We start from the raw sequence: 9,534 nt of genomic DNA, 5'->3' as shown, positions 1-9,534 counted from the left end.
TCCAATTTATCATATGATGTAGGTGATTAGGAATCTATAAATAACATAAAAACAGTAGAATGTAGCACAATTTTATCGCACAGAACGATAACATAAACATTTTAATTCCAGTTTGTGTTTTTAATGCACATTAGACTCTGAGACTTTAAAGCAATTTCCACGTCTCCTTTCTTAGTCTGTGGGACATTAACCTTTAATGTTTAAGTAGTTCCTGTTCAGACTGATGCAAATCAAAGTGAAATTAATGTTACTGATTGAACAGGTAGCCTTGGTGTGTGTTCTAGCAACTGCAGTTCAATCAGAGTAAAACAGACCTAGACAACATTTATACAGTTTCAATAAATTAATACTTTGTTCATTCCTGTGACAATGAGAGGGGCGTTTAGCATTCCTGTAAGTTTACAGCTGGGCTTCATTTATGACCTTTGTAAGATATGGCTTAAGATGCTACGCTAAAATATACTAAAATATATGATACTACTTAACTTGCTCTTGACTGGTTTATGTTTGGCGTTACCACAATGATTCTCTCAGGTAAAAAGATGGGACAAGATGGCGCCTGTGTTTAGCTTTGCCGCTTGTGCCGCTAGTACAGCTCGCTGGTATAGTTTTATACTGGCCGCTATTGTCACTTGCAGTATTATTTTTACCGTCCTGTGTTTTGATTTTGTCTCTGCCACCAATACTTATGATCGGGGCATGATGTTGTATATCAAAGATTCAATGGAGAGCTACTGTGACAGCTGGGACAGTTACAGGAAATTTTTCCCTCCACCCTTTGTGTGTTCCTCACCTGACTGCATGTTACCGTACATATCGGTGGGATTTAACACAAAGAAAAGAAGAAGTAGGGGAACCAGGGCCGGTGTCCAGGTGCGACTGAGAAGGTACCGAAGATTAGCTTCTTGGATGTGGGAAGAATCCCGGTGCCTACGACCAATTCATCTACTGTCACCTGGTGCCGACGCTACACTTCAGTTCCCAGCTCGGAATCTATGGTCTGATGGCCCCATGTTCACTTGGTGTCCCTCCTTCGACCGCCGTTTTGATGGCAGAGGTGATGTACCACTATGGATATTAGCTTCTGCTAGCCCTGAAGTCCCCGCCCGGCGTAACAGGTGTAGAGGTGCGCACAGGTGTTTATTTCGAGTGCCACTGCAGTCAGCTGTTGACTGCACCAACCAAACGTCTTCAATCAGGTTTGCCCTGCTCAACACTCGCTCAATCACAAACAAATCGTTTATTTTAAACGATCTTTTTTATAAAGGAATCTCTCAACTTCTTGTGTTTAACTGAGACGTGGCAACAAAACATGGATTATATACATCTGAAGGAAATTTGTTCGACTGGCTGCTCCGTCATCGGAACTCCACGTCTTTCGGAACGTGGCGGAGGTCTCGCTGTTGTGCACCAGGACAGATTCACATGCAGACTGATGAACTCGGATTCTTTTACCTCATTTGAACTTCAGGGCCCTATTTCAGGAAGCCGGTTTAGAAAACTCAGAGTGAAAAACGATACTCAGGGTTGAGTAACCCCGAACTGTCCAACTCGGAATATTCGGTTTCAGAAAGGCTGATAACAATTAGTTCAATCAACGCGGAGTTGCTTTAACCCCAAGTTAAGCGCGCGCACGAGGATACATAAAGCCCTGATTAGTGGAGCACAGATTAAGCGAGTCACCATGGAGACGGAGGGAAAGAAGGCGCGGTCAATGTATTTTACAGCGCTTTAAGGCCGAAATTCTGATGGCAGCATATGCCGATAACATGCAAATTTTGCGGGACAAAAGTAACACAGCCTCAGCTACAAAACAAAGGGAGCATGCATGGCAAAACATAGCCGACAGAGTCAATGCGTGAGTGTTAATTTAAACATTGATCTAGGGATTTCCACCCATTTAACACGTTATTTTATTATATTTTATATTATTTTTTATTTCATACATTTTATTTTGTGATGTGATGTGAGCGCAGGTGCAACCCAACAGGCCCCAAACGTTCCTGGCAGCAAGTAAAAATGAAATATAAAAATATAGTCCAAACAGGTAAGGTGTAATTGTATTATGAGCCATAGTGCTTGGTCTGTTTGTCTGATGTAAATCAATTGCAGTTAGAGGCTACATTAATTTCCCCTCTGTAAGCACTTATTGAAATTATCTGAGCACATTACAAGTACATATTTGCTTACTCTGTATGCTCAAATGTGACCCGTTATGGCCACTAGAAAAAAAGCGGAGGCCCGAAAAACAGGTGGGGGTCCTCCACCACCACCACTCACAGAGGCTGAGCAGTTGGCTTCCACATTTGTGATAATGTTGGCAGCATCACATATGATCTTCACAGTGCAGAGAACACAAATTAGCATCCATTACTATAATGAAATAATTTGTTAGTTTGAAATGCTACAGGGAACTATGTACCTGTACATTAATGCTGTGGAAAGACTTCCTGTTCACATAGTCTCCTTCATTTACTGAAGGAGCAATGATTGGAATGTGAGTGCCATCTATACAGCCAATCACGCCTGGGAACCGTGAAAATAAATGTAAAATTTAAGTAGTAGTTCAAGTATCACCACATCATGAATTAAGTTTCGTTCATCCTGATACCTGCAATTTTGTGGCATCCCTCTTTGATAAATCTTGTGGGTCTATGACCGGGGAACACCACAGACGAGTGCAGGAGACGTTTCAGTGCAACTGTAACATTCCTGACTGCCCGACAGACGGTAGCCTTGGAAACGTGCTCAGCGTCACCAATATTATACAGAAAGCTCCCGTTTGCAAAAAACCGAAGTGCAATACAAATAATATGTACAGAACTGAGAGGATGTCCACGATGTGTCACATGAGCAATATTAGGCCTGAGGATGTTATCCAAATAACTTAGAGATTGTGCTGAGAAACGGTAACGTTCACACAGAAAATCATCAGGAAATGATAAAATGTCCAAACGCGCTCTGATCACTCTCTCCCGGCGGAGAGCTCTGCGGAGAATTTGGGCTTCAACATCTACTGGCTCTTCAAGGAAGTGGCACGCCATGTCTGACACTTCCTACTGTCAGGTTTCCGACAAAGGGGGCGGGGACAGTCAGGGTTAGTTGTAGTAAACCTGCTAGGGGGCAGGTTAGCTTCACGGCGTGGGTCGTCATAGTGACTCACTCAGGCTTCAGCTGAACTCGCTTTGTGAAACCGAAAACCCAGAGTTTTCGTTAACTCAGGGTATACTTACTCAGTTTTTCCACTAAACCGGCTTCCTGAAACAGGGCCCAGATGATCAAGGTTGGCTCTTTGCACACCTTTTATTGTATTTTAATCTACCGACCTCCTGGCCCTGCCGGAGTCTTTTTAACTGAATTTAACGACCTCCTATCATCCATTATTAAATTAGAGAAGGTGGTAATGTTGGGAGATTTTAACTTTCATATTGATGATGCATCCTGTAATATGGCTGTTGACTTCATGACTATCACAGAGTCTTTTAATTTTATGCAGCATGTTTCTGGCCCTACACATGTAAAGGGTCACACATTGGACCTTGTTTTCTCCTTGGGTTTAAATATAAATGACATTCGTGTGGAAAATGTCCATGTGAGTGACCATAGCTGCATATATTTTAACTTGTCGTTTTATTTGGATCCCCCGGCTCCCAAAATAACGATTGAAAGGCGAATCATAAACCTGAACGCCGGCAAAAGGTTCTCTGCCATGTTTGACGCTGAAATGACTTACAATGATTTGGACTCTCTTGTCTCATCCTTTAATAACCAGTGTACTTCTATTTTAGACATAGTGGCACCTCTGAAAAAAAGTACTGTCCTACGTTTGAAATCTCATCCTTGGTTAAATGAAAACATTCGTAATTTCAGGAGATACTGTCGCAAGCTGGAACGATTGTGGAAGGCTTCCAAGCTTGAGGTTTATAAGTTAGACCTTAAAGAATCTATCCTCTTGCTAAATGACATGTGGAAAAATGCTAGAACAGAGTATTTTTCACACCTCATAGATTCAAAAAAGAAAGATCCTAAATTCTTGTTTAAAACAATTAAGAGTATTGTTTCTCCTGATGCTCCTTGTGCACCAGTTCACTCAACGTCCGACTGCAATGAGTTTATGAACTATTTCAGAAATAAGGTCATTGCCATCAGGTCTAATATCTCTCCATCATCTTCTCAATATCAAACTTTTAACTTGCTCTCCTCTGATACTTGGTCGTCTTTTACTCCTGTTACATTACAAAACATCAGAGGCCTGCTTTGTCATATAAAACAGACTTCAAGCCTCCTTGATGTCCTTCCATCTTCATTTTTCACTAGTGTGTTTGATTCAATTGGCCTCTGTATTGTGGAAATGATAAATACTTCTCTTCATACTGGCTCAGTCCCCAGCTTCTTTAAACAAGCTATTGTTGAGCCAATATTAAAGAAACCTCAGCTGGATCCATCTCTTCCTAACAGTTATAGGCCAATATCCAAATTGCCTTTTATATCGAAAATTTTAGAAAAAGTAGTACTAGAACAACTTAACTATTTCCTGGATAAAAATGCTGTTATGGACACTTTCCAGTCTGGTTTTCGTAAATTGCATTCCACTGAAACGGCCTTACTTAGAGTATCTAGTGATATCTTGATGGCAGCAGACTCTGGAGAATACCCCGTGCTGGTTCTGCTGGATCTCAGCTCTGCTTTTGACACTGTAGATCACGGTATCATGATAAACAGACTCAAGAACTTGTTTGGGATTACTGGTGTTGTTTTAAAATGGTTTATATCATATTTGTCTGAGAGATCTTTTACTGTTTGCATGAATCATGTCACATCAGAATCAACAGTTTTGCCGTGTGGGGTACCTCAGGGATCTGTCCTGGGTCCAATTCTCTTTTTACTTTATGTATTTCCCCTAGGCCAAATTATTAAGCGCTATAAATATATCTCCTATCATCTCTATGCTGACGACATCCAACTATACTGTTCCTTCAAAATGTCTGAGTTTTATAAATTGTCTAATTTAAGTAATTGCCTGACAGAAATCAACAAATGGTTATATGACAATTTTCTCCAACTAAACTCTGATAAAACAGAAACTCTAATTATTGCTCCAGACCACATGGTCCCAGAAATTAGACAGCATATCAGCTTCTTAGACCCTTATGTAAAATCAAGCCTTAGAAATCTCGGTGTCTTATTTGACAGCTCGATGTCGCTCGAGCAGCATTCGAAGCAGCTGGTCCGAAACTGTTTTTTATCATTTACGGAATATTTCTAAACTCAGACTAATGGTGTCACGGTTTGGGGCAGCGGCCGTGTGAAGAGTGGAAGGAGGACTCAAATGCAGCACTTATTCAGACGTGAAGGGTGATTTATTGACAATACTGAACATAAAGTGGAGATGGCAAACAGAACTAAGGACGAACTAAACTGGGAGAAACTACACAAAGGAGTGGCAAACCTGAACATGAAGGGAGAACAGCAGGGAGAGCACGCAGGGAAATTCACCGGGTATGAACACAGACGACGCGACGAGGAACAGAGGCAAACACACACTATAAGTACACAGAGAGACACTGGGAAATCACACACAGGTGGGAGACACAGCTGGACCTGATTAACCTGACGAGACAGGGGAACACTAACACCAGGGACCAATAGAGGGAGCACAAACCCAAAACCCAGTATCTAAAATCCCAAAACACAAACCATCCCAAAACAGCCCAAGAATAATAAAGAGAATAATAACAATAAGGAACACAAACACAAAGTCACTGAGTCATGGCCGCAGGACCATGACAAATGGTATCAAAGCTTGAACTTGAGATGATTATTCATGCTTTTATTCCTTCTCGTTTAGACTATTGTAATGGCCTTTTTACTTGTTTTAACAAATCAGCCTTAAATCGTCTTCAGACTGTGCAGAATGCTGCAGCACGTCTCTTAACAGGCACCAAGAGAAGATCGCATATCACTCCAGTCTTGGCCTCCCTTCACTGGTTGCCTGTAAATTTTAGGTTTCATTTTAAAATTTTACTTCTAACCTTTAGGGCCCTGCATGGTCAGGCTCCTCAATATTTATCTGACCTGCTGAAACCACATACATCTTCTCGGGCTTTAAGGTCATTAGATCAGAGACTGCTGGTGGTACCGCGCACTCGTTTTAAAACTCGTGGTGATCGGGCCTTTCAGACTGTGGCACCACGGTTGTGGAATTCTCTCCCACTGTCTCTTCGCTGCACGGACTCCATTGATTCTTTTAAGAAACAGCTGAAGACATTTTTATTTAGAAAAGCATTTGATTAATTTCTTCTTATGCTGTTTTTATAGTTTTATTGTTTTACATTGTTTTATTTACTGTTATATTGTTTTTATATTCCCATTTTCTGTGTTGTAAAGCACTTTGTGATTTTTATCTGTGAAAAGCGCTATATAAATAAATTTTACTTACTTACTTACTTAAAAAGAGAGCTAACACAGACAACTCTTAGCTCTACTGGTGTTACTGGTTCAAGTGTAGTTGTTAAATTCAGTCTGTCTGTATCTAAATTCTCGCGGTGTCTATGCTGAACTTACAATCTGAGCAGCAAGGACTTGCTGCAAGGAGAGTGTGTGTCTCTGTGATCTGAATATCAAACTGACATCAGGTCGTCTGGATGGGAATTGTTCCGACTGACCCCAAACTGCGGGAATTATGCAGAGGCAGAGCTCACGGGTTCGTTAGCGGCGACGTTACACAGGGATTACCCCCGGCTTCGTTCCCACACCAGCCGCTCAACTCTGCTTTATCGTAGGGTAATTAATGAAGTAGAGATGGCATCCACCCGGCAGACAGTTTCATTAAACAGAGATCAATGTGAATCCAAACATTGTGTCAGGCTTTTACCCCTCTGAGAGGATGTCGCCATGCCGTTTGACTGATTTCACTTTTAGATGTCATCCAATTCATATGTGTGTGTATATATATATATATATACATATATATGTGTGTGTGTGTGTGTGTGTGTGTGTGTGTGTGTGTGTGTGTGTGTGTGTGTAGAGAGAGAGGGAGAGATTATTCTTTCGACTTACATATAATACATTTATCCTACAGAGCACGTAATCACACGCACACGTGTTTTGCAGTCCTGAAATAAAAAATAAAAACATAATGATTTGTAAATCTCAGAAATCTATTTTATTCACAATAAAATATTAACATATTAAATGTACCATTTTTAGACAAACATTTGTTAAATCTAAGATTTTCATAGCATTTCAGTCTGTTTTTATTTACATACGAAGCCAGGATGACCATCTGATTTCTACATTGGGTTTAAAATAATTTGTTCATGTTAGCAACTAATCATCATAGGAATAGTTATAGCCCAACCAAGATTCCTTCATAAAGGAATGTTGTTGTTGCTGTTTTTTATAAGAATAACACCCAATATCAGTGTGAGCTGCAAAAAGCTTTTCTACAAAAACTTTGAGTAAAATCATCTTCTTTATGTTCCGTGGTTGCTTTTCTTCACCTCCTGTACCACACAGACGTTATCTTTATTTAAACGGACTAAACAGTGAAAACTAATAGACGTCTCCAGATGATATCACTGATATCAGCAGCTCTGATGTTAATGTTTAAATCAGGTGAGAAAATCACACCACGGACACACAGCAGGTTTCCGGGTGATGCTGGCGGTGTTTTAGCATGCGCATATGTGTGTGTTGGGGGAGGATTTACTTAATTCATGTATAACATTAACGGTGAGATGAGCTCCGACATGCTGATCATCAGTCAGCCGGAAGGCAGAGAGGAAAATATCCAACCAGACTGAAACTGAAACCTTTTGATTAGGAATCAGAGATAAAATAGAAGGAGATGCATGTCTTAACTCAAATCAGAATTCAAGTTTAGGTGTATTTACCTATAATATTAATAACATTTTGGTAGATAAGATAAGTTGTATTGATCCTTGAGGGGAAATTTCTCCGTGTTGCAGCAGCAGGAGGTAAGAAAAACTAATAGGGAGACATTTGAATAAGATACAGTGAAATAAAAAAGGCAGAAGAGATGGCTGATATTTAAAAAATAACCCTTCAGTTTATAAAACATAAATAAATACTTGCTTCTGTTTTAAAGCAAATTTCATCAAGGTTGTACAGAGAAAGTTTAGCATATGAAAGATCTCTACCCTTCCCATAATTTACTGTGGTGATGAAGTACCTTTGTAGCTCTAAAAAATGAAGGGCCAACTCTTAATTTTATCTTGATAACCCTCAAATCTTGCTTAATTGTTCAGGCCTTAGCCCTGTTTAAAGGTTTAAAATGATAAATTATCTAACCAAATAATTATATTTCGATTGTCATTTCAGGGGTTTTGTGTATCTTCATCGTTTGTTTTTTAGTTTCTGTACATCTCCTTTTTTTCTGGTTAGGAGTTATATAGTATTGCTAATTATGCAACTTTTCCTCCTTTTCCTTCTACGTCAAGTGGTTACGTTTTGCCCCGGTTTAATTTGAGGATTCCTGGTTTATTGTGATCGTTCGTTGTCTTCTGTGTCTTCCTTTGAGTTTTACCCCCCTGTCCGTTTGCCTTAATTGTCTTCAGCTGTTACTCGGTCCTCTCCCGTTTCCTTTTCCCATTATTAGCTCTGTGTGTCAGCTTTTATAAACAGGCTCAGTCACCCTGTTTATGTTCCTGTTTGTCATCCTTGTGTTGCTCACTACCTCCAGTTTATTTAGTTGCTTTAAGGCTGTTACTCACTGAACGTGTTGCATAAAAACGGCATGAAATTCCAAATTTTATGGATCTGAACTTACCATGTAACGTTCTTACACCGGGAACATGTTTTGTTTTCGTGGAAAAAAATATGTCCTCAAAAAACGGATTGTGGAAAGAAAATGAAGGTGACATGAAGCGATGATGTTCCTAAAAAGAAAAAGAAGAAAGTGAGATTCTGAGTTCATCCAGTTCTCACGAGAAGGTAGCAGCAGAGAGAATTTCGTGGTTTGATCCAGGAGTTGAAGCTCTATCAGGCTGCTTTCGTACATATTTCAGGATGTAAGAGTTGGGACCACATTCTTCAGTCCTTTGGAGAGACTAGTGAGCCGGAGCAGTGTTTAGCTGTGTTTCTGAGTCATCGTATATTCAGTACAGGTGTGATTTTGTATTTGGACTTTTTGTTTTTTCTTCAACTTGCAATTGCGCGACCGTGGTTCAGCGGGTTGGGAAGCTCATCTTATAATTGGAAGGTTGCAGGTTCGATCCCCAGCTCTGTCTGTCTTGGTCGTTGTGTCCTTGGGCAAGACACTTCACCTGCCAGAGGGGCCGATGGCGCGATATGGCAGCCTCGCTTCTGTCAGTCTGCCCCAGGGCAGCTGTGGCTGCAACTGTAGCTTGCCTCCACCAGTGTGTGAGAGTGAATGAATAGTGGAATTGTAAAGCACTTTGGGGTCTCAAAAAGCACTATATGAAATGCAGTCCATTATTATTATAATTGAAGCTTTGAGTCGTGTTTCTTGCTGCCTGCCTTTGGAATCTGCATTTAGATTTTCAATCTGCT

This window comes from Aulonocara stuartgranti, assembly GCF_965226115.1.
Source record: "Aulonocara stuartgranti genome assembly, chromosome: 2".
NCBI classification, from domain to species: Eukaryota; Metazoa; Chordata; class Actinopteri; order Cichliformes; family Cichlidae; genus Aulonocara; species Aulonocara stuartgranti.
This window is presented reverse-complemented; position numbering follows the sequence as displayed.